This window comes from Heptranchias perlo, chromosome 16, assembly GCF_035084215.1.
Source record: "Heptranchias perlo isolate sHepPer1 chromosome 16, sHepPer1.hap1, whole genome shotgun sequence".
Classification (NCBI taxonomy): Eukaryota; Metazoa; Chordata; class Chondrichthyes; order Hexanchiformes; family Hexanchidae; genus Heptranchias; species Heptranchias perlo.
In genome coordinates this window covers 52,544,757-52,570,307 of record NC_090340.1, presented here as the reverse complement: position 1 = coordinate 52,570,307, position 25,551 = coordinate 52,544,757, and the positions used below count along the sequence as shown (strand labels likewise).

At 42.7% G+C, this 25,551-nt stretch overlaps 1 long non-coding RNA gene across 1 annotated transcript in view; it reads left to right on the top strand.

Moving 5' to 3' along the window:
* LOC137333361 (uncharacterized) overlaps positions 1-24,865 on the top strand; it is a 30,594-nt gene extending 5,729 nt beyond the window's left edge. Inside the window, exons 2-4 of the long non-coding RNA XR_010965877.1 lie at positions 14,085-14,193; positions 23,584-23,703; positions 24,677-24,865. This is a non-coding gene — a long non-coding RNA (uncharacterized lncRNA). The remainder of the gene's footprint in view (positions 1-14,084; positions 14,194-23,583; positions 23,704-24,676) is intronic.
* The last annotated feature ends 686 nt before the right edge of the window (positions 24,866-25,551 follow it).

Sequence of the window (25,551 nt, the reverse complement as noted above, 5' to 3'; positions counted from 1 at the left end):
GGGTTGGATGGACTCGAGGGTCTTCTCCTGTCTGTATTTGTTCGTATGTGCTTGTGTTCTGTAAATTTGTCTTGTCGTTCATACCCTATCCTAGAGTCTGATAGAATGTTTATTCTTCAGCCTACCAAAGTTAAAGAGATCACATGGCAGCAGAAGCTCTATCTAGTGAGCTGGAGAGCAGGGATAAAGGTTCTCTGTTGGAGCGCTGGGTTTCACTCAATTTGCCTAAATATTGGACAGGTAATGACATACTCTAGGAAAGATACTGGCATCTTTACTCAAAGATGTAACAGAAAAACATCTAGACAACAAAAATATAATAAAGATTAGTCAGCACGAATTTCAGAAGGGAAAGTCATGCTTGACCAACCTTATTGAATTCTTCGATGACGTAACAGAAAGAGTAGATGAGGGTAATGCAGTAGATGTAATATATTTGGATTTTCAAAAGGCCTTCGATAAGGTACTGCATAGTAGACTCATGACGAAGGTCAGAACATGTGGAGTCAGGGGACAGGTAGCAGAATGGATAGCAAGCTGGCTACAAAACAGAAAACAGAAAGTAGGGGTTAAGGGTAGCTACTCAGACTGGTAAAAGGTGGGAAGTGATGTTCCCCGGGGATCGGTGCTGGGACCACTGTTGTTCACAATTTACATTAATGATTTGGACTCGGGAATTAGAAGTACAATTTCAAAATTTGCGGACGACACGAAATTGGGGGGTGTGGTTAATATAAAGGAAGAATGTGTTAAAATGCAAGAAGACATTAATAAACTTGCAAAACGGGTGTATAATTGGCAAATGAATTTCAATATAGATAAGTGTGAGGTGGTACATTTTGGTAGGAAGAATAAGGGGGCCACATATTGCTTGGATAATAAATGTCTAAATAGGGTAGAGGAACAAAGGGATCTAGGAGTACAGATACACAAATCACCAAAAGTAGCGATGAAGCTTAATAAGGCCAAAAAAAAGGCAAACCAAGCATTGGGGCTCATTTCTAGAGGGATAGAATTGAAAAGCAGTGAAGTTTTGTTAAACTTGTATAGGACCTTGGTTAGATCACATTTGGAACATTGTGCACAGTTCTAGTCTCTATATTATAAAAAGGATATACAGGCAGTGGAGAGGGCGCAAAAAAGATTCACAAGGATGATATCAAAACTGAGAGGATATAGTTATCAGGAAAGACTAAACAGGCTGGGGATCTTTTCTATAGAAAAGAGAAGGCTGAGGGATGACCTGATAGAGGTCTTTAAGATAAAGAAAGGGTTTGATAGGGTAGATGTAGAGAAAATGGGGGTAATTTTAATTCCCAAAAATGGGTGGGCAGTAAAAATAGTGGATTTTTGGAGCGGCACCGCATCCCAGCTCCAATGTGCCCATTTCCAGGTATGAGCCAGGCACATTTGGATGCGCAACAGACACCCGGAAGTCCTGCCCCCACTTAAAGCCGACAGCCCAATACTTAAAGGGGCCATGTACCTCATTGCAATTGTTGAGGTATTTAATTTTTTGTGTATTACAAAAGTAAAACAACTTTAACCTTACCTGTTCAGGTTTCCCATCACTTCCGATTCACGTCAGGTGAAAGCAGGCGGGAAGGGCTGGATCCATGAGGTAAGTGCCTTTATTGCACTGCTTGTGGGCCCAGAGGAGCAGGAGTGCTTCTTCCAGGACCACCAAGCTCATCTGTCACAACATGATCACACGATTGGCTGATCTCCCCCCCCCCCCACCCCCCTGATGCTGGACCTCCCCCCCCCGCCCCGCCTCATAACTTCCAATCTCTTCTCCCAATCTGCAACCTCTTCACTGGACCACCGATCTCTTCGTCCGAACTGCGACTGACCTCCGATCTCTGCAACCTCTTCATCCAACCTCCGATCTCCTCCCGGCATCAGCACGCCTCCACCCCCTACCCCCCCGCCCCCCCCCCCCAGTCCTCCAAGGCCCACAATCCCATCCTCCCTCTTCTCTGATCGCTGACCTTCCCGCCCGACTGCCAGCCTGCTTGGCTGCTTGCCAGGTGTGAACCCCAAAAATAAAATGTATTGACCTCATTAACATCATGATCACAGATTGCGACCTGCCAACTTAACTTCTGGGTTTCGCGTCCAATTATCTTTCCCCCTGCTCCCTTCCCACCTCCATGCTAAAATCATGCCCAATGTTTCCACTTGTGGGGGAGTCCAAAACTAGAGGTCATCAATATAAGATAGTCACGAATAAATCTAATTTAGGAGAAACTTCTTTTTCCCAAAGAGTGGTAAAAATTTACAACGCATTGCCACAAGGAGTATTTGAGGCAATTAGCATAGTTACACTTAAGGGGAAGCTAGATAAACACATGAGGAAGAAAGAAATAGAATGCTGATAGCTGTAGATGAAGTTGGGAGGGAGGGGGCTCGTGTGGAGCATAAATGCCGGCATAGACCAGTTGGGCTCAATGGCCTGTTTCTGTGCTGTAGGCTTTTCATGGGATGTGGACATTGCTGGCAAGGCCAGCATTTATTGCCCATCCCTAATTGCCCTTGAGAAGGTGGTGCAGCCCATGTGGCGAAGGTTCTCCCACAGTGCTATTAGGTAGGGAGATCCAGGATTTTGACCCAGCGACAATGAAGGAACGGCGATATATTTCCAAGTCAGGATGGTGTGTGACTTGGAGGGGGACGTGCAGGTGATGGTGTTCCCTTGCGCCTGCTGCTCTTATCCTTCTAGGTGGTAGAGGTCGCGGGTTTGGGAAGTTCTGTCGAAGAAGCCTTGGCGAGTTGCTGCAGTGCATCCTGTAGATGGTACACACTGCAGCCACAGTGTGCCGGTGGTGGAGGGAGTGAATGTTTAGGGTGGTGGATGGGGTGCAAATCAAGTGGGTTGCTTTGTTCTGGATGGTGTCGAGCTTCTTGAGTTTTGTTGGAGCTGCACTCATCCAGGCAAGTGGAGAGTATTCCATCACACTCCTGACTTGTGCCTTGTCGATGATGGAAAGGCTTTGGGGAGTCAGAAGGTGAGTCACTCGCCACAGAATAACCAGCCTCTGACTTGCTCTTGTAGCCATCGTATTTATGTAGCTGGTCCAGTTAAGTTTCTGGTCAATGGTGACCCCTAGGATGTTGATGGTGGGGGATTCGGTGATGGTAATGCCGTTGAATGTCAAGGGGAGGTGGTTAGACTCTCTCTTGTTGGAGATGATCATTACCTGGCACTTGTCTGGTACAAACGTTACTTGCCACTTATCAGCCCAAGCCTGGAAGTTGTCCAGGTCTTGCTGCATGCGGGCACAGACTGCTTCATTATCTAAGGGGTTGCGAATGGAACTGAACACTGTGCAGTCATCAACGAACATCCCCATTTCTGACCTTATGATGGAGGGAAGGTCATTGATAAAGCAGCTGAAGATGGTTGGGCCTAGAACACTGCCCTGAGGAACTCCTGCAGCAATGTCCTGGGGCTGAGATGATTGGCCTCCAACAACCACTACCATCTTCCTTTGTGCTAGGTATGATTCCAGCCACTGGAGAGTTTTCCCCTTGATTCTCATTGACTTCAATTTTACTAGGGCTCCTTGATGCCGCACTCGGTCAAATGCTGCCTTGATGTCAAGGGCAGTAACTCTCACCTCACCTCTGGAATTCAGCTCTTTTGTCCATGTTTGGACCAAGGCTGTAATGAGCTCTGGAGCCGAGTGGTCCTGGCGGAACCCAAACTGAGCATCGGTGAGCAGGTTATTGGTGAGTATGTGCTGCTTGATAGCACTGTCTACGACACCTTCCATCTCTTTGCTGATGATTGAGAGTAGACTGATGGGGCGATAACTGGCCAGATTGGATTTCTCCTGCTCTCTGTGGACAGGACATACCTGGGCAATTTTCCACTTTGTCGGGTAGATGTCAGTATTATATCTGTACTGGAACTGGAGCTTGGCTAGAGGCGCGGCTAGTTTTGGAGCACAATTCTTCAACACTACAGCCGGGATGTTGTCGGGGCCCATAGCCTTTGCTGTATCCAGTGCACTCAGCCCTTTCTTGATTTCACTTGGAGGGAATCGAATTGGCTGAAGACTGGCTTCTGTGATGGTGGGGATATCGGGAGGAGGCCGAGATGGATCATCTACTTGGCACTTCTGGCTGAAGATGGTTGCACGTGCTTCAGCCTTGTCCTTGCTGGGCTCCACCATCATTGAGGATGCGGATGTTTACAGAGCCTCCTCCTCCTGTTAGTTGTTTAATTGTCCACCACCATTCACAACTGGATGTGGCAGGACTGCAGAGCTTTGATCTGATCCGTAGGTTGTGAGTTTGCTTAGCTCTGTCTATAGCATGTTGCTTCCGCTGTTTAGCACGCATGTAGTCCTGTGTTGTAGCTTCACCAGGTTGGCAACTCATTTTTAGGTATGTCTAATGCTGCTCCTGGCAGCTCAATGTAACTCAATGTAACTCTATTTTTTAGGGGACATAAGGTCCGTTTACAGAAGTGGTCAGTAATGTTGAACCCAAGGTAAATATCTATGGTAAAGATGCAAAAAAATAAACCAGGCAGTAACAAAGTGTACCCTGCTACAGTATGGCAATGCATGTAATGCTTAAAAAGAGCAGTTTTCTGAAGACCTAGCATACAGCCTCACTCAGGCTGTAACAGTGTGCCAGGAAACTGTTGGTGGCCTGCATACCTCGCCCATCTATTTCGTCTACTGCAGTGCTGGCTAGGTTTACCTTGGCAAACTTCCTGAGGCCACTAATCTTTTTCTCTTTTGTCTCCAAGTCCCCTGGATATTGGAGACTGCATTTACCCTGACAGCTACCTCCTGCCAGGAAACCGGCACATTTCTTCTGAGAGGAGAATGCCTTGGCATGTCAAAGATGGCAACCCTCCTTTCCTGTAATTCTTTTAACAGCACCTCCAAAAATGGAGCAGATTTGCTCCTTCTTGCAGCCGTTTCTCTTTCTCTGCCCAGTAACAATTTATGTGGCCCTTTAAATAGTAGTTGCAGCCTCAAGGTCTTCTGAGGTCTAATTATCTAAGCACAGAGAGCCTCTGCAGGTAGGCCCAATCCAGACTGGGAGGTCATTGTGTGTAGATAATTTGGCTTCAGTAAATCCCATGAGGTCAACCCAGTGAATTCACAGTGAGCGCAAAGCTTGTCACTCCAACACATTGTAAAACTGCAAGCCCCCTATTGAGAATCATTTCAAATGAATTTCACATATTTGAAAGTAACAATATCAATGATTTCCATTTGCTTGGCCTAATTTAACAGTACAGGCATAACCTTTTCCCAGACAATGGCACCAGATGAATGAGGCTGATTGGCAACATTCTTCTTGAGGTGAAAACATTGAGGAAACCTCACGATTAATGGTTTCAAATGAGAGGGGAACATTTTTAAATAAATTATTGGAGCAATGTTTTAAGAAACTGTGAAAAGAAAAAGTAATTTTAGCTCTGATTTAAAATCGGGTTCAGGGCGGTGGTGTGGAGTGTGTGGGAAACCCCCCGGAGAGTTCAACATGAGGTTCAGGCCATTTTAACTCCCAGGTCCCATCTGAATTGTTTTAAACTGTTTCCTGCCCGAAGCCAGCGGGAATGACATCAAGGCTGGATGACGGGAATAGACGCCGGGGAGATACAAGGGAACGATCCCCGGCAGAAGGTTAGCACTGGTGGGGGTTTCCAAACAGACGCCAGTGCTGGGAGGGAGGGGAAGGCCGTGGCTGGGGAGGCCGAAGAATTCTTTGTGGGGCCCAAAGGGGAACTCCTGCTCCTCCAAGCCCACACGGAATCCTCTCTGAAACTGTATATAAAAAAAATTACCTTGACCTATCCTGGCCTCCTGCTAGGTTTTGCTGGCGGCATTGGCACCGTGCGGACCTCCCGATTTTTTGAGTTAAAATTGCGCCGCGAAGCCGATGACATAATTGACTCATGACTTCTAAATGTATCCTGAGGGCCTGGAGCTGAATCGAGGATATTTGTTGGGTCTTTGCTGGAAGTCCCGCCCAGCTTACGTCTGCCAATTTACAAAGGATGTTGAAGATAAATTATCTGTAGAGAGGCGCTCTTAAAGAAACAGTGGATTTATTGTTGATTCTTGAAATCTTTTTTGGGGAGAGTGCTGTAATTATTTTTGAGAGTTAAAATTGCACAGCAGAGCTGATGAGATAATTGGCTCATGACTTCTAAATACTAAGTCGGCCCCCATTTGCCTGGGGTGGGCTGCTCTCCTGAATTTTTTTTTTCTGAATTAAAATGGCATTGGGCGGGAACATGGCGCTAAACCAACTGCCATTTTAACCACCTACCCACCTCGTTTGCGCCGGGCGGGCTGCGTCAAAATCGGAGCTGTAGGCCCCGAAAATCAACAGAGTATCTCAGTATACCTACCGTCATGTTCCCGCCCCTGAGTTCTGTCACTTACTCACCAAAGCTCCCCTGGGGTCACCAGCTTTACCTGCACCGAACATACTCTGGGTCCCAAAGAAGGCCCGGGGTGTGGGAACTCTGACATTCAGAGTCCATGTACCCACCCCACCCCTCTTACCTTCTAATGTTAGCGGCCTTGTAAGTTGCAGGTGGAGGCTCTGATCCACAAGGCCATCCTGGAAAGATCAGCGCTAGGCTGGCACCTAGGTTCCCAATGAAGATATGGTGCAAAACTATTGGAACAGATGCAGATTTCCATGGCTATAATTTATAGCGATGAGTGGAACATTAAGGGCTAGAATTTCCGCACATTGGAATTGTTCCTACTGGCACGTTCCAGCCCTGCGGGAACTGAGATATTGGATGCCCTGCAATCCCACCCAGTCCCAGTTCCCCAGACGTGATTTTCTGATCAGGCTCAATGCCCGTGTCTTGCACACAGTATGGGAGAATTCAATGAAGCATGTGTCCTGCATGCAACTGAGGGCCTGGAGCTGAATCGAGGGATTTGTTGGAAGTCCCGCCCAGCTTACTTCTGCCAATTTACAAAGGATGTTGAAGATAAGTTGTCTGTAGAGAGGCGCTCTTAAAGAAACAGTGGATTTATTGTTGATTTTTAAAATCTTTTTTCGGGAGAGTGTTGTAATTATTTTTTTAATCAGATCATATTTAAAATGTTTGTTTTAACAGAAAACAGCCAAATCATTATAAAATCACTGTAAAGGTGATTGAAATAAAGCATTTATAAGCGTTCAGCAGAACAGGAAGATCTTTAAAGACCAAATCTTTAATGCGAACCTTCACTCTAGTTCATGGAGCAACAGAATGAGTACCTGCAAGATACAGAGTCCAATGCCATTTAAAGAAAGAAACACTTGCATTTATATAGCGCCTTTCTGGATGTCCCAAAGCGCTTTACAGCCAATGAAGTACCTTTGAGGTGTTGTAATGTAGGAAACCCGGCAGCCAATATGACTTTCAAAGCACCCCAGTCATAGTATTTAATAGTTAAAGTAAGTCGGGGAGATCAGCTGGCACCTGAGCTGATTGTCCACACCCACCTTTCTGCCATTAACCATATCTGCAGGCTCTAGTACACTTACCTGGCAGCAACCAAGGGCAAAATCCTCAGTAGATTCCAGATTGGCATGAAGGCAGTCACACAGCTGTGATATTTCCTGCAAGGTGACCTGCAGCCAACCGTTGTCATAGGGATGGTTATGCCAGGGTCAGTCAAGATCACTTACTATCTTAATTTTTCTGTCTCTGCCCGTTCCAGGCTAGTATAGGGATCATCAACTGTATCAGCCATGGTGTTGCCTACAGATACTTCAAACAGGTGATTGATGTAGTGGTCAGTATGGTCAGCACTTTCATCTTATTTCCCACTGAATAGCAATAGGGGAATGGCATGGGTAAACAATTTCACCACACTGAACGACTTTATAAAGTATATTTGTGGCATCCATTAGCAATACAAGCAGCAAGTTTCTGCAGCTTAACTGCCACCAACACTTGGTCCTCCTCATCTGAGCGCTACGACTCACTCTGCTACCATCTCAAGCTCACTCATTGCATTCTCCAGGGTCTATGTAGCTATATTAGTGCTTACAAATGTTGATGAGAGCGATGCAAGGTGCTGTCTCCTTCAGGGTCATGGGAAGTACTGGCAGGCAGCTTATCTAGGCCTATAATGACAGAAGAGGAACATACGTTAGAATATTGGCTTCAAGTGACACCTTCAAACAGAGCCATTTGCAGCAGCCCATTTTCTGCCCTAGCTGAGAACAGTAGACAACATCGGATTAAACCTGGTTTGTCTTACTTAATACCACATCATACTCTACTTTTAGCCACTCAACCATTAGAGGACATAGAATTTGAAGCTTATCAAAGGAAATTTAAATAATATTTATTTTATCCCGATGTTTCACATCCAGGGTGCCATCCCCTCTAAAAACCAACTGGAAAACACTACTGCTTTCACAAGACTTCGGCAATACTATATGAGACTTGAAACCTTAACAGTGCGTCCCGTTCTTGTCAATGAACAGGAGATGTCTCAGGCAATGGAGAAAACACCACCCTTGGCCTGGGGTGTTGTGTGTGTGTGTGTGTGTGTGTGTTAACGGTTAAAGATAAATTCTGAAATATCGAAGCAATTAGTTTCTCAGTCAGTTTTCATTTCATGAAGGTAACTGAGAAACAAATAATCTCAGATTTATTTGAGAACATCGTCTCATTTTTACCAGAAGTCCCCAGTTGTTGACCTCGAGCTTCGACGTTTAAATTTGGAATAACAGATTGATTTGTTACTTCAGCTAAGGATTGGGGAAAGATCAATCAGGGTTCTCGCCCTTAGTCTTTATCCAATGACCGTTCGTGTAGGCTACATGTGTGGAAGAGCCAGGATTGAGCTCGGCCGTCATACCTTCCTCCTCCATGTGGTTGAATAGCCTGCCAACACTCACTGTCTAGGCTTACACATGAAGAATGGCCACTTGTGGGAGGTGCTGGAGGACTGCCAATGCCTGTTGAACCATACTGCAGCACGAGTCACTGCCTTCAGGAGAGGAGGGGAGAGAACTGGAAAAAGGAAAGAAAATAGCAGTTTGTTCAGTTTCCAGAAATTGCTCAACTCAGCGCTGTTAATTACAAAAGTTCAAACAAGGGATATTACACTTTTGTTGGCGCCCAGTACAGGCTGACACAGGACCCTGAGAAAGACTACTGCTGACCGAAAAGGGGGCATTATTATAAATACATATCATTATTACTTTTCCTGACATAAATTAAGCAGCCATTTGGCAGCACCCAATGCAACAATGAGCCACAATCTCTTCACTGAAGTGTTCAAAACACTGCAACCTATCAACATCTTTGAGTCTCTTAACGTTCGCGGGTCTTTCAATGCTGCTACAATTGCTGGTGACATTATGGGCTGTTCCAAACTGCTGGTGTAGCTGCTTACCTTTTCATTATCTCCAGTCAGATGCTTGTGCCCTAATAAATCTGCCACATGTCAAAGCAAAACAACTGAAAAGATGTAAAAGCTAATATGACATCCACTAACCTTTTATTAATTAGTTGATTTTTATATAGATTTCATGATTCAAGTTTCACATCGACAATAGGTTCCTTGTAAGGTGATATAATTTTGAATCTTTCAAAGTTTTCATTTTTCCTTGTAAGTTATTAGAGTTTTTCAGCTGCACTTTATGAGTTCCTAAATATAAAACCAAAGCAGGTGCTGTCAATAAAGCAAGCTTTAACCTTAGCCACATTCATAAATACGGACAAAACCTTAGCTGTGGGGGCCAGCTTACACACAAACTTTTATAGTTAACGTGTGCAGAAACAGCGCACTGCAGTGTCTGGTAAACTGCTTCAGGCTCCTGTGCAAGTCAAGGGTTGAAAAGGCTGTCAGGGTAAAAAACAAATGGACTATTCATGCAGGCATCACTGTATAGCTTTATGACATTTCACGCTTACAAAAAAATTGCCAAGAACAGTCAGATCAGGTTCCAGCCTGACCGCGGCACAGCATATGCATGGGTCTTGAACTTTGCCAGTTTCCAGAGGCTTTTTTTTCTCCCCCCCCCTTTGCCCCCCCAGCTCCTCTCTTGCCGGTAATCTTGGAAAGTAACAAATGCTTTTTCAAAAGTCTGACCTGACTTTGGTCATGGGGCAAAATGGGCAACTATTAATAGGCCGGTGACTAGGAATGAGAACCAATGGGTTACATATGGAACGACTTGGAAAAAAAAAGTGCTAGGGAGCCATGTGGAAACCAAATGTAGACATCCTAGCGAGGCTAATAGAACCCCCAAAATAGCTCACTGCTCAAGAAAAATAAAGATGTTATTTAACACTCTCTCCATTTTATCAAATGCTGCAATTTCCCTTTTTAAAAAAAGATTAATACAGTAAGTATGCTTTTGTTTAAAATATTAGTTAAAGGTGTAATAAATACACAGCACACAAACGGCTGTTTTGTATATTGAAGCATCTGTAGTATATTTATTAATAATAATCATATAAGTTAGCTATTAATGAGTAGAAAAAAAAGATACAGTTTTTGTATTAGTGTGAAAAAGGTCATTATTAATTAGATTTTGGACAAAATATTTCAGTGTTGCAAATGCTATACAGCAGTATATCCAATCCTGAGGCATGTCAATTGGTTCGTCTTTTGTGTTTAGCTTTCCAATTTATCCCTAAAAGTAACAACCAAAGGCTTTTTTCAACATCCCCTGAAAGCTGGTAATGACATAACAAAAAAAAGGGATAAGAACAGAAGAAAGAACTTGCATTTATATAGCGTCTTTCACGACCTCAGGACGTCCCAAAGTGCTTTACAGCCAATGAAGTACTTTTGAAGTGTAGTCACTGTTGTAATGTAGGAAACGCAGCAGCCAATTTGCGCACAGCAAGGTCCCAATGAAATAAATGACCAGATCATCTGTTTTTAGGTGTTGGCTGAGGGATAAATATTGGCCAGGACATCAGAAGAACTCCTCTGCTCTTCTTCCAATAGTGTCATGGAATCTTTAACGTCTCATCCAAAAGACATCATCTCCAACAGTGCAGCACCTGCTCAGTACCAGCCTAGATTATATGCTCATGTCTCTGGAGTGGGGCTTGAACCCACAACTATCTGACTCAGAGGCAAGAGTGCTACTAACTGAGCCAAAGCTGAAACAATGATCTGTGCTAACGTTTGTCAAATAAGGAAAATCATTGACATTCAGACCTCCTATTTTCTACGTGTGCTGACTCCAAAATGGCTCCCACGACCATATATTATATAATTAACGGGCCAGAAATCGCTCTGAGTGATGAGGCAACACCCACCGCAGCTCCTGCAAATTTAATTAACGAAAATACTTACTGCCGGCTCTGTGGCGTCCAATTGCTTGAATTTGAACTTTAAACAAATTGTGCGCTATGAACCCAGCCTCTGAACAGCGTGAGTTGCCGCACGGCTGGAAACGTCTGTGAGGAGAAGACACGCCCACAAAGTCTGTCAGGGAGAGAAGTCCCGCCCACAGATTCAGGCTGCATTGCTCAAACAAGCAAGCAGACTTCATTCATTTAAAGTTAGTATTTTGGATGTCATTGCAAATTTTTAAAAAATTATTAAATGCTAAAGAAATAAATGAATTAAATTAAAGACACAGAAGGGAAAAGTAAAAGAAAATTTAAATTTTTAAATTTTTAAAAATTTTTCTTTTAATGACCAAAAACTATTAAAATAAGGAGTAATATGAGGCTCCACATTTTTAAAAGTTAATTTTTAGTTGTTTGGCAGTCTTTAAGAAATACCGCGCTTTTAAAACTTAGTTTAGACCTGGTATTTTTAAGCGTACTTGTTTGGTGGCGTAATTAGTTACTTTCCAGATGGGCAGATAAACAAGTTTGCACTTTTTCAATGATTTCCCTGATTGCAGCGTGCGATGTCCCTTTTAATTCGAAGCTGTCATGTCACTGGCGAACTATTAGGAGCAAGTTCATGATTTCCGCGTTTTACTGGGCATGTACAAACGCTCCTTCATTTCACCACTAATAACTGGGAGCGCTGTTGAGCTCCTCCGTTATTTCGGGAATGATTTCCGGCCCCGGCTGTCAGCTAACACAGGCAAAAAGGGACAGAGTGTTTGCACTTTGTGCAATGGTAATGTATTTGCATTTTGCTTGCATACAGTTTAATACTACCAGCATGCTGAAGGAAACTTCTGTCTTAATTCTTTTCAAGTGGATCTGAGATTTTATGAAACTGCTCCAAATATTCTTGCCATCTGTAAAATCTGTTCTTTTTAAAAAGAGTATTATTAATTCTAATCTGTCAAAACATTGACAGGATCATAACCTTCCCGTCAAATAAATGTATTAAAATTTGCCAAATGAAGGCAAAGGGTTAAATGTAAAACAATAAACCTTTTTTTGACAAGAGATTTTTTTATTGCACTACCAACAGGAATCATCTGATGCTTAGATTTAGTGACTATTGTCCATAGGGTCCTTGAAGCTTCCCTCGACAGTCTATCTTCTTGGCCACCTTATTGACATCAGTCTAGCTCTCACTCTAAAGAGGAAATCTAACCCCTTGGCCTTGCAGAGCAGTCCCTGAGAGGGAGGCAAAAGTGCAATTGAAGGGATGAACCGAATTTCTGCTGCTCAAACCAGACACTTGAGAACATCACAGTGCCTTGGACCTCGAAGCGGCTCCTGTCTCTCCCAGGAGCAACTGCACACACAAAAAAAAGTGGAGTGTCTGCTCCATGTGGTTATCTAATTGAGCGGAGAATGGTAAAAAGAATGACTCAAGAAGTTTTATATCAAATTCTGATCGTCTTTTATTACGCATTACAATTTTGACATTTATTAAACCTGTAGCTGGAAAAATCTGTTCAAAAGTAGGTTGAAGAAAAAGAGCTATTCTTTTTTTAAGAAAAAAGTAAGTGGTTTATTACTTTTCAAAACATCCTTATTGGACTGTGTGTTCCTATAATTCATATCACCCATCTGCCAAGTCAAACAGAGATATATATTTAACAGGAATGCATTTATAATGGTAATGAATGTAGCACTACAAGCTGATAAGATACTTGGAGCAGTATCCAAGGTGTACACGGTGTAACTGTGAGAAAGTCTGATTTTAACATTTTGCCTCCACGATAATTTGTGTAATTTGAGTAATTTAAATATTTTATTTCAAGAGGTGCTAGTCAGTTTGTCCACGCTGAATGTGGTTTCAACTCCCTTTCCTCAGATTAAGCGTTCCCTGCACTGGTACGAGGCAGAGAGCTGGAAAATGTCACTTATACCATACACCTCTCCCACAGCCAATGCCCTCCATCAAGTAAAGTCACCAACATCAATGGTATTAAAGAGGCAGTTAAAAAATATATTTTGCAAGGTTATTTTTGGGAATGTGCAATGTGGGATTGGGCCAGATCTGCATAAATATCCACATTGGATACCCTCAAAATGTTTACAATGTTTGTTTTTTGCTTGCAAAATATTTCTAAGGTTTCTTTAATCATAGAATATTACTGCACAGAGATAGGCCATTTGGCCCATCAAGTCTATATCAGTAATTTTCTCCACAGGAGCCACCTTGTGCAATTAGGCTAGGTGGCTCAGCATAGTTTGGTTGGGCTGATTGGCCTGTGTCTGGTTGTTACATTCCATGATTAAAGAAGGCTTTAAAAAAATTCTTGCGAGCAAAAAGAAAAAGTCACGTGAACATTTTAGGGAAAGCCAATGTGGAGCTAGGCCAGATTTTCACCATCATTTTTTCGTACTTCTGATGCTCTCAGCCATTACAAAACTGTTGCAGACTTCTTGGCTGTGGCTCTGTCAGAAAGCTGTAGTTCGGAAAGCTGAAATTTCAGACTTTCAGACTTTCCTCTAAGATGATACCTGACCTTTGAGTGTTTCTATTTGATTGGGCTCTCTGAAGTGAATTTCTATTACCTCTGCCCCTCACCTCCCTCCCCTCCCCCTCCCTCCCATGCCCCCTCCAGTCCCCCCTTCCCCTCTCCCCTCCTCCTCACCACCTCAATTTCTCGCCATTGGTCTTTAGAAAAATATTGCCTTTTCTTAATTTGCTCATTCCGTAATCAACCCTCACTGAAAAATTACAACATTTTTTTTGCAGGCCTACCTAAAATATATACAGGCCCTGGGCACAAAATAATGCTAATGGAGGTAGCCGAAGACCTAGCACGGACACAGGCACAACGAGTTGAATGGCCTTCTTCTTTGCGGTAATTTCAATCATTCTATGATTAAGATGACATTTTCTTGGTGTGTTTGGTCATTCCTGGCATGTTAAAACATTTTTTTAAAAATTGGGTACATATTTGGCATGATCAGGAATGCCCAAGCCCCTATGATTACTATGTAAGGAATCAATAAACTTTAACTAAACGTTAACTCCCTCTCCAGGGGCAACACAACCTCTTGTTAACGAATTATAGGTAGCTTTTAAACTACACTTGTAGTGAAAACTTGTAAATTCCTTTATTACTTTAATTTTATAATCAGGCGTAACTTCACTGCCTTAAGTATAACACAAACAATATAACAGAGCCTCAAATACAATGATTTTAATTGTAGCAGAATCAGCAATCCACTGATAAGTAATTCGTAAAGTGCTGGCCATTTTGAGGGTCTGTAATATAGACTCCGATTTAGCTGCTATGCCTGTGGCATGCTTTTCCTATTTACATCTGAGATTCGGCCTTGTTCTGAGGGAATGGTCAAGTCCACACTTTTTTCAACTGAGGATCACCAGGGCAGGAATCACAGGATCTTACAGCACAGAAGGAGGCCATTCAGCCCTCAGTGCCTGTGTCGGCTCTTTCAAAGAGCTAGGCACTTAGTCGCACTCCCCTGCTCTTTCCCCATTTGCAGTCTAAGCCATGGGGTAACTTTCTGTATGAAGCTTACACTGCTTAGATTCTTTAAAAGTAGCATCATTTTTTAAAAAAAAGTCTATGGCAGATGAACACTCCTTGCCATGTTGAATACAGCACTTACTACAGGTAGCAGGTTCGACTGCTACCATAATTTCGCAGCTTCTCACTCTCCCTAGCAGGGTGACACTGCCCTCAGTGTTTGAAGTGTTTATGCATTCATCAGGTATTTAAGTGGGATCAACTGCAAATGCAAACGGAGCTAAAAAAAATGGTATTCATTAGGAATGCCAGGGTTCAGTCGGTTGAACAGTTAACAGCGTGAAATCAGGTTTAAAACAAAATGAAAATGTATAACTCTGCATAACTCCCAGAATTTAAAAAAAAATTATTATTTCATAACAGATTGCGTAATTGGTCAAACATGGAATAATTGTCACATATGGCCTTCATCATTTTGGATCAATCTTAAAGCGCACTGTTTTCAGTTGAATGGAAACATGTAATAAGAAAAAAGACTTTTGATCATTGAGGTGTTTGATCTCAGAAATTATAAATGAAATTAGGCATGCGCTGGAAAAGTTGAGACCCTCTTTAGTCTGTGTCTGTGTATTTCCAGAGCAGGAGGCACAGTAACACGATAGATTCTAGGGTTTTTTTCCAGTTGCATTTCCTAAGCAGGACTGTGGTGCAAGATTCGCTTGCAAACCGTTTAGTGCAGCATGAAACGTGGTCAGATAGTGTTACAGTGCACTTTTTGAAAGTAATTCAGTCTGACACTGCAACAGCAGCATCTAGACAAAAAGGCTTTTATTATTTACATGCCAAGAGCATGAATTTTGGTCCTTAAAAATGACATTTCATAGATTTTTATAATCACCTGAAAGCCAGGCCTGAAACCACAGCACGCAACCTGTGTGAAGTGGGGAAGGTTTTCTCCATCTGGCTACTCAAACTGAAGTTCCACTGTGCTTAGAAGGTCTGTATTTAAAGTACCACAGCTGCAGATGCTCATATTTCATCGAGCCACCAATTTCCTTTCCCTGACAAACAGCCTTCAGAAAGAAAGCAGTCCAGAAATTCTCCACGTTAGCGGAACATTTCCTCTCTCTCTCGCTCTCTCTCTCTTCCATTAACATCATTATGCTGCTCCTGGGAAAAGCCAAGTTTAGCCCAGGCAGCGGTTTCAGGCTTGTGTAAGAGGCCGCGATCCACACGGAGGACAATTTGGGTTGTCTCGCGCGCTTGAACCTCTGATCTTTTCGAAAACAATAAGGCCGCGAGAAAGAGGTGCCAAAAATTCGCTGACAGACTTAAAGCCGCTGGCTGCCTAATCACTATTTAGAAACTGTTTACAGCCCACTTGACTGCAATTACAGGTTAGATTTCACTGAAGACAATTTATTTGCTTGACTTTAACTAGTTAATGAGGCTAGGTCAGGGGCAGCCCTGACTCAGAGCTCTCCATCTTTCTGTAATGCCTTTCTGTCAGGCATTTTTCCTCCACTATCCTTATCTTTTCTATATGAGTCACTGTGCCTTTTGGGCAAAAAATACAGTATCAATCGATCTGCTGCGGGACCAGGAGTCTGCACAGAAAGGGACGCGATGAGGAGTCTTAATTAAACAATCTAGTTAATTCCTTGATTATATCTCAGAAATCTAAACCATTTACAAAATGGGCTACTATTGCTGATTGAAACCAGACAAATTGCTCCAACAAAATCCTTGACTTAGGGCATGTTTTCTTAACATGAGACTTACATCACAACTGCTACCACAAAAATGATTGGTAGTGTTCTTTACAAAAAGGTCTTGGCCTAGTAATAAAGAAGGAAGAAAAGAAATGCAGCACTCGATCACAATTGGCGTTCAATGCCCTCCCAGAACACTTTGCATTTTATTTTAGTATCGCTGTTACTCTGAATGGCTGAATACTGATTAAGAATCTGTGAAAATTCTGTTTCAGAATTGATTGTGCACAGACTGCTGATCTCTAACAATATTAATATTTATCACTCTGCAAAGTGTTCCAAATATTGTGCAACTGAGAGATATCGATACATAGGAAGTGGAGAGATATGGTTTTGGACTGAGGCATGAGGGAACAGAAAGTGCTTTATCCATGTCTTGCTCATGGATCTAAACGACAGGTTACACTATTTGAACTGAATAGCTTTTGCTTATTTCCACCTTTTCATTTAAAAAAAAGTTTTCTCCCCTCCTCTCCTGAAGGCACTGACTTTTAAAATTTTGTTCTCGGGGTGTGGTAAGGCTGCATTTATTGCCCATCCTTAGTTACCAAGAGAGGTGATGGTTAACCTTCTCCTTTGAACTGCTACAGCCCCTGTGCTAAAGGTATTCCCAAAATGGTGTTGGGTAGAGAACGTCAGGATTTTGACACAGCTACAATGCAGGAATATGCCCAAGTCATGATGGTATGTTATTTGAAGGGGTGGTGATGATGTTCCCATGATGTTGCTGCTTTTCTTGGTAGTAGAGGTCGCAGGGCTGGGAGGTGCTGTCGAAGGTTTAGGCTATGGTGCAGTTCCCAGGATGTCGGCCACTTGCTAGTTCCCCTCCCCAAGTGATCATTCAGCATGTATGAGCTTGGACGGTGAATATTGGTAAGTTGCTTAACAATCAAGGGCATGGTTCATGATCATGTCCTTACCTGATGTCCACACAAACATTTTCCAGCCGCAGGAGTGGGGAAATCTGCTCATTTTTCCCATTCATTTTTCCAGATCAAATCCAGTATCGTGACCCACACACATTTATCACTTGACTTGTGTCAGTGGCCATTATTTTAACAGTCTCTAACAAGTAACCCAACACACAGCTAGTCTTCTTTTATGCATCTATTACAGAACTACCACAGCTGCAGAAGTACACCGCAATGTATCATCTCGTTCCTAGATCTACCAGCTCACCAACATAAAGAAAAATACTACATTGACACCTCAAATTAAAAATTCTCATCGTTTAAATCGTCCCTCCTTATCTCTGTAACCTTCTCCAGCCCTAAAACCCTCTGGGAGCTCTGCGTTAATTCAACTCTGGCTACTTGTACATCCCCCACTCCCTTTAGCCCATTATTGGCAGTCATGTCTTCAGTCATTTAGGCCCTACACTCTGGAATTCCCTCCTTAAATCCCTCCGACTCCCAACCTCCCCCTCCTCTTTTAGCTTCCTCCTTAAAACCCACCCCTTTGGCCAAGCTTTTAGTCACACCTCCTAATATCTCCTTCTTTGGCTCAGCATCAATTTTTGTCTGATTACACCTCTGTGAAGTGCCTTGGGTCATTTTTCTACGTTATAGGCGCTATATAAATGCATGTTGTTGTTGTTGTTGTTCTTCTTCTTCTTCTTCTTCTTCTTCTTCTTCTTCTTCTTCTCTCGCCTCAGAAGGTTCTAGATTTAAGTCCCACTCCAGGGACATGAGCACAAAATCTAGGCTGACACTTCAGTGCAGTATAATGGAGCGCTGCACTGTCGAAGGTGCCGTCTTTCAGATGAGACATTAAACCGAGGCCCCGCCTGCCCTCTCCGATGGACATAAAAGATCCCATGGCACTGTTCGAAGAAGAGCAGGGGACTTCTCCCTGGGGCCCTGGCCAATATTTATCCCTTAACCAACATCACTAAAACAGATTATCTGGTCATGATCACATTGCTGTGTGTGGGACCAGGCTGTGTGCAAATTGGCTGCGGTGTTTCTTTTTATCCGTTTCTCTTTATTCTTTGTTCTGTTTTATAAATACATTACTGATGCCACTTTATGGTAACGGTATGGAACAGGTCTATGCACTCAACTGTTCAACAAGTTTGCACAAAATATATGCTTGCATAATGTGTTCTTGAATACTACGTTAATCACAAATGATTAAAATAGTATGCGTGTTTAAAAAAATAATGACAAGTCAGTTCTGTGATCTATGAATTTTGCCAACAAAGCATAGTGCTGTAATTCCTCAGAGGGAAATGGGAGAGCAATGTTTGTGCAAGCACAAAAGTACTTTACTGAACACCAGTGCCAATATTGTAAGATAGCATTAACTAACCACAACATTAACATTTATAAATCCAGGAATTGACTCACTACAAGATTAATAAAGGGAATGTAGTCTCTAATCCAGATGGAGAATGGGAAAATACATTCTTCAGTTTTCAAAAGCAACTGGCACAAAAGTTAGAGTGGTGTGAAAACAAAATGTGCAAAGGAGCCTGTTTATTGCCATTAATGAGGGGGAGTCTAAGGTTAATCATAGAATTAGAGAATCATAGAATGATATAGCACAGAAGGAGGCTATCGTGCCTGTGCTGGTTCTTTGAAAGAGCTATCCCCTTGTCCCATTCCCACACTTTTTCCCCATAGCCCTGCAAATTTTTCCACTTCAAATGTTTCTCCAATTCTCTTTTGAAAGTTATTATTGAATCTATTTCCACCACCTTTTCAGGTTGTGCAATCCAGATCATAACAACTCACTGCATAAACATTTTTTCCTCATATCGCCTCTGGTTCTTTTGCCAATTACCTTAAATCTGTGTCCTCTGATTACCGACCCTTCTGCCACTGGAAACGATTTCTCCTTATTTACTCTATCAAGACCCTTCATAATTTTGAGCACCTCTATCAAATCTCCCCTTAACCTTCTCTGCTCTAAGGAGAACAATCCCAGCTTCTCCAGTCTCTCCAAAAAACTCAAGTCCTTAATCCCTGGTGCCATTCTATTAAATCTCCTGTGCACCCTTTCCAAGACCTTGACATCTTTCCTAAAGTGCGGTGCCCAGAATTGGACACAATACTCCAGCTGAGGCCTAACCAGTGATTTATAAGGGTTTAGCTTAACTTCCTTGCTTTTGTACTTTATGCTTCCATTTATAAAGCCAAGGATCCGATTTGCCTTTTTAACAGCCTTCTCAACTTGTCCTGCCACCTTCAAAAACTTGCGTATGTATGATAGATAGTTTCTTTGGTCTGGCGGCTGTCAATACTGCTATTCATGGAATCATAGAATCATAGAAAATTTATGGCACAGAAGGAGGCGTTCGGCCCATCGTGTCCACGCCAGCTGAAAATGAGCCACCCAGCCTAATCCCACTTTCCAGCACTTGGTCCGTAGCCTTGTAGGTTATGGCACTTCAAGTACTTTTTGAATGTGATGAGGGTTTCTGTCTCTACCACCCTTTCAGGCAGTGAATTTCAGACCCCCACCACCCTCTGGGTGAAAACATTTTTCCTCAGCTCCCCTCTAATCCTTCTACCAATCACTCTAAATCTATGCCCCCTGGTTATTGATCTCTATTGCAATCACTTTGGCTGAGATCGCTAACTCAGCTCAAACTGGTGATTGACCCTGGGACTTTCCTGGTCTGAATGGGGAAGATTGCCCAGATATGTCTCAATGGCCATATGGCCTCCTTCTGTGATGTAACCATTCTATGATTCTATCCACAAAAAACAGGGTAATCTAATCCAATCAACTACTGCCGATCAGCCTCCTCCCAATCAATTGTAGTGCAATGGAAGGAGTCATCAACAGTACAAGCAAGCAGCCCCTTTTGTCATTTAATCACGCCTGCCCTCCACCTTATCACAGACCTTCCCCTTTGTTCTTTCCTCCCCACCCACCCTTTCCCTGGCTCTGTACTTGCTTATAAACTGTTAAACCTCTAACTTCTTCCAGTTCTAATGAAAGGTCATAGACCTGAAACGTTAACTGTTTCGGTCTCCACAGATGCTGCCTGGCCTGCTGAGTGTTTCCAGCATTTTCTGTTCATAAAAATATATTTCAGTTACATGTTCCTATGGTGGATACAGAATCGATGGCATGTGTTATATAGTGCATACTCGTCGAGACTTAGTAATTAAAAGGTCATGGCAGCTCTTTGGAGGTCAACATCAACACCATATTAAGTTTGTTCCTACATCCTCGTTCTCATCCCTTCATGGAACAATGTTGTGGGAACATCGTCACCTCCAAGTTCCCCTTCACATCACACACCATGCTAACTTGGACATACATCACCATTCCTTCATCAGTGAGCAGCACTTGGCTGTAAGTTGGCAGGATGGTTGCTAGAGAATTTCCCTCAGCACCAAGGGAAGATTAGGAAAATATATTGTGTCTGAGGGAGGAGAACGCCAAATTAAGACTGTGCTGCAGCAAATCTCAATTCCACAATAAATCAGAAAGTACTGTAATTTTTAATCTCCACGTGAGAGGCTGACTGGATAACTCAGGAACGTTGAGGTGAAATGAATGATTGGGGATAACTCTTAAATAATATAGTATGTGCATAACACTGATATTGAGGTGTTATATGTTTTTAGTTTAGTTCATTTCTTTTTGAGTTGAGATCTGCATGAACAATCCAGTGATGTCTTTGCTTCATTGCAACGGCACTGGTGTAGAAGTTTGAGGAAAGGGAAGAGAGATTTGTACATTCACAGTACAGTACTAAAGGATCTGGAAACAATACGTAGGTTTTAACATTAAAATCTTTTGCTTGCTCACAATTTCTCATAATTCAAAATGATCTATAGATTTTTTAGTGTGAGAAAATTGTGGGAATGACTTTATTCTTCTGTGTGCCAGTGTGATCTTGACCCCAGCTGCACCAAGAATACCCTTCTACTGGATACAGTAATGCTTGATAGCCACTGTGCTAAAGTCTCCTGTACTTCACGCGCAAATTATATTGACACGTGCCTTATCTACTACTGGTGCCATTCAGGAACGATTTTAACCTAACCCACCCAACGAGAACGGAATGGGTTCGGGTCAGATGCCCGTTTCACACTCCACCCAATCTTATGCTTCATTGACGTCTCCATCCGACTTGAACCCACCCACTCCCGCAAGGCGGGTTAAGTTAAAATCAGGACTTATGAGAAGAAATGATTGCAATGAGCATGAGCATGCTTTCTCCACCCCACCTCCCACCTCCCACCAAGCTCTTCACAAATGTACCTGTGAGGATTCTAACTTTTTTAATAAACGTGCTTTTTTAAAAGGAGGCTTTGTTGGTTCATGTTAGGAGTGTGATTTCTTTTTTTCCTGGCAATGTTTAAATTGACATATAAATCCCAGACTGACACAAAGAAATTCTTGTCTCACTCCTGTTCTTGATAAGCATTAACAGTACAAAATTGTCATGTTGGCCCTAAGCTGGCAATCGTACTCAGAGAGTTCTATAAGAATGGTTGATGTGGGAATTTTCATCCTGTCAATGAGGGCAGAAGGAAGGGATGCTCGTTTGAGATTAAGGTTAAGGCACAAATTGGAACAAGGCAGAAGGAGCTTTACTCACCATCAATTCTGCATTATACCTTGATAAACAAAAAATGTATAAAAATGAAAGAAAGAAAGAAAGAAAGAAAGAAAGAAAGGTGTTACTGTTATGTAGCAGTGAGCCAAGAGCCTTTGCGTTGCTACATTACGAAACTGATCATATTAATGTAAACCTGTTTGTACCCTCCATAAAAATGCTTTAAGGAAATACTGCAGTTTTTAGTATAACATCAGGGTTTGCACACTTTTAATATTAACAGTTTAGTCACACACATCAAACTAACATGATCAAGAAAGGGATTTAAACATGCTTGAGATGGTTACAGTGATAAGATGGTTCTGGTAGTGCTGCTCACTTCTGTGTCAACAGACTGTAATATGGAACAACAAAGAATTAATTAATTTCTTTATTGTGAAACCGTAATAAAGAGCCATAATTCAGGACACCATCAATCACCAAGGTTGAAAAGAGTAGAAGAGACAAGAGGAAAATTAAATGGCACTTAGGGGATTCCAATCTTGGCTTTCAAAAGCCTGTAGATTGTAGGAGCTGGGGAAGACTCAGGGAGATAAGTAGCCCCATGATTTTCAGGTCCTGGAAAAGGATGAATTCGAATAGGAGACTATGAGATGAGTAGTAAGTTCAATGAAGTGAGGCTGTAAGGAGGAGGAAGAGACATATGCGAGCATATTTTCAGCTTTAGAGGAACAAGAGAAGAAAGGTTCCAAAAGACAGAGAGAGGTTGAAAACTAGAGATGAGAGGATTATCTATCAGATGATAATGTTCTTCTTATATCCTGCCCAGGAGTGTGAGAGAGATGTTAGAAGAGCTTCCTTGGATATGGGAACATCTTTCAAATCTTGGATGGACTTGGGCTTTATAGAGAGTTAGGAGCTACTGAGAGGAAAGTAATTTTTGTTCCCTCAATGGCTTATAAGATGACTTCCTCACCTTGAATGAAAAATAAAGAGGCACGTTTGGAGAAGTACCCAAAGGATGGCATGTGCTTACCCCATGCCCAGCAGCTGGTTAACAAAGTGATAATGACAGAGGCCTATGAGCAGGTCTCTCTTACCTAGGACCCATGCTAGGGGAGAACCTTAAAGACAAAAGAAAAATGGACAAATGAACGTAGCTATTATAAATTGGATAGCCAAGTGGTGAAGGATAGAATACTAGAGCCTAGTCTTCAGTTGCTTCCAAGCCTTTATTCGCAGAGCTCCACATTACACCCACATCACACCCTAGATCAGCTCTCTTATAAATGGATATGAGAGTTCCCAATTGATACGCACTACCTGAATACAATTAACACTAATTGATATAAATCACATGGATACAATTAACATTAGCCCTTGATAACAATCTGCTTTTACAAGTCTGGGGCAAAACTGTTTGTCTTGCACTGATCCAAACACAGCTTATTCTTATATTTCCAGAGTTGGGAAATAACTTGTGAAAAGGACAACATTGGGGAAAAGTCAAGAGATCATTGGGCTTGATTTTTGGATGTCCAAGCGGGTTGGGTGAGGCTGACCGTGAAAGAGATGCATCAAAGGGTGAGTATGAGATAGACCCATGAGATTGTATGAGGATTGGGTTGAGTGGTAGTGGTGGAATGAGTACTGGCGAGGTGAGTAAGTGCAGGTAAGATGAGGATGAGCTTTGAGTGGGTGTGAGGAGTGACGGATAGAGTTGTGTTGGCAGTGCAGAAGGAGATGTGGGGTCGGGGCGGTGATGTGGCAGATGGAGTGTAGGGGAATGAGTAAGTGTACTCACTTTGGCTGACCTACTTAGGTCATTGAAGCGCCTCCTGCACTGTATGCAGGTGCGTGGTATGTTGGTGGTGCTGGTGACCTCCACTGCCACGTCGAGCCAGGCCTTCTTGGTGGCAGAGGCAGGCCACTTCTTCCTGTCCGCCGGATGGAAGATCTCCCTCCTCCTCCTCCTCCTCACCCCATCCAGTAAGACCTGGAGTGAGGCATCATTCAACCTGGGAGCAGCCTTCCCCCTGGGATGCTCCATGCTGTAATTTTGCCTATTTTCTGCAGCATCAGTCAGTGGAGGACTGCCCCTTTAGATAGCGCTCCTCCAGCTGACAGCCTATGATGCGGGTGCTCAGTCCGCCTGCTACGCAGCTTTCCAGCGCGAAACCTGGAAGCCAAGGTAAGTAGCTTCAATTAGGCTGCGATCGCGTGGGGAACCCACCGATTTTACTGGGCGGGTTACCCATGTGCCCAGTCGACCCCCCGCTGGCAACCCGCCTCCCTCCTAACATTGAGCCCATTATTGTTGCACTAGACTCCCCAATTTTTACCTTACTAACTAAAGCCAGTGGCTGTTTTAGATAATACTGACTGAGAGTTGGTGCTAATGTGCTGCAGTGGGCTACAAATTAAATTTAAAAAGTATTAATGGCCTCCTGTCTCTGACATGAAAGGAGATCAGGTTGTATTTTTATTTAAATATTGATGTTGGCGCTGCAAAACATGGTGTTAACAGATGTTTGGGTGTTTATATTTTGCTCTGCAGCCAGAATTTTACTTTCCACCTGCAAATGCTCCAAAACAGCCACAGAAGAGGAGAGAGTGTCCTGTTTTATCTAGCAGTATCATTCAAATCTATTCAAAAGTATCAGTGAAAGTTGGAAGGGTGAAAATCTTATATTTTTACTTCCTTATGTAAATGCAATCAAAGCACCCCATAATTGTCATCTTTCTTCTGGATATATTTATTTGCCTTTTTAAAATATATATATTATTTTAAAAATATGAAAATTAAACTCATTTTCATATATACAAACGAGTGTGCATATCCTTGTACTTGATAAAATTAGTTTAAATTTTGTTTCTGTTCTGTGCTAGAATTAATTATTATCGGGACACAAAATTACTTTCGTGGTTCGTATTCAGAAAATCTAATTCAATCTCAGCAGTGGATCTCTGTGCTCATAGTGAGCAGAAGATACATTGATATATAGGTCCACTAATCTGTAACAGTAACCCATCTCTTCTACTCCCAGGAGAGCCAGAGATTCCCTGGCAATAGGGCTTCTCTCCCTCTCTTCCCAATCTCATTCCCTCCTGCTAAACATGATTTCTCCTCATTTCCCCCCTTTAACAGGGTCTCCCCTGCTCAACAGATTATTTCTTGCCACTTCCCACCACAGAATCTTTCTCAAAATCTCCCCTTTAATCCCTCTTTCTGTGCCCTCAACAAAGTCCACAACAGGGTTTCTCCTCTTGCCCCTTCTTCTCCTTAATAAAAAGTGTTTCTCCCTCTTTGTTCCCCCGCCCCAACAGGTCTCTCTCCCCCTCATCTACCCACCCCACCCCCCCAACCCCAGAACAGCATTAATCTCCTTCTCTTTCCTTTTTGTTTAGCAGGCTTCAGTCCTGCTGAAATAA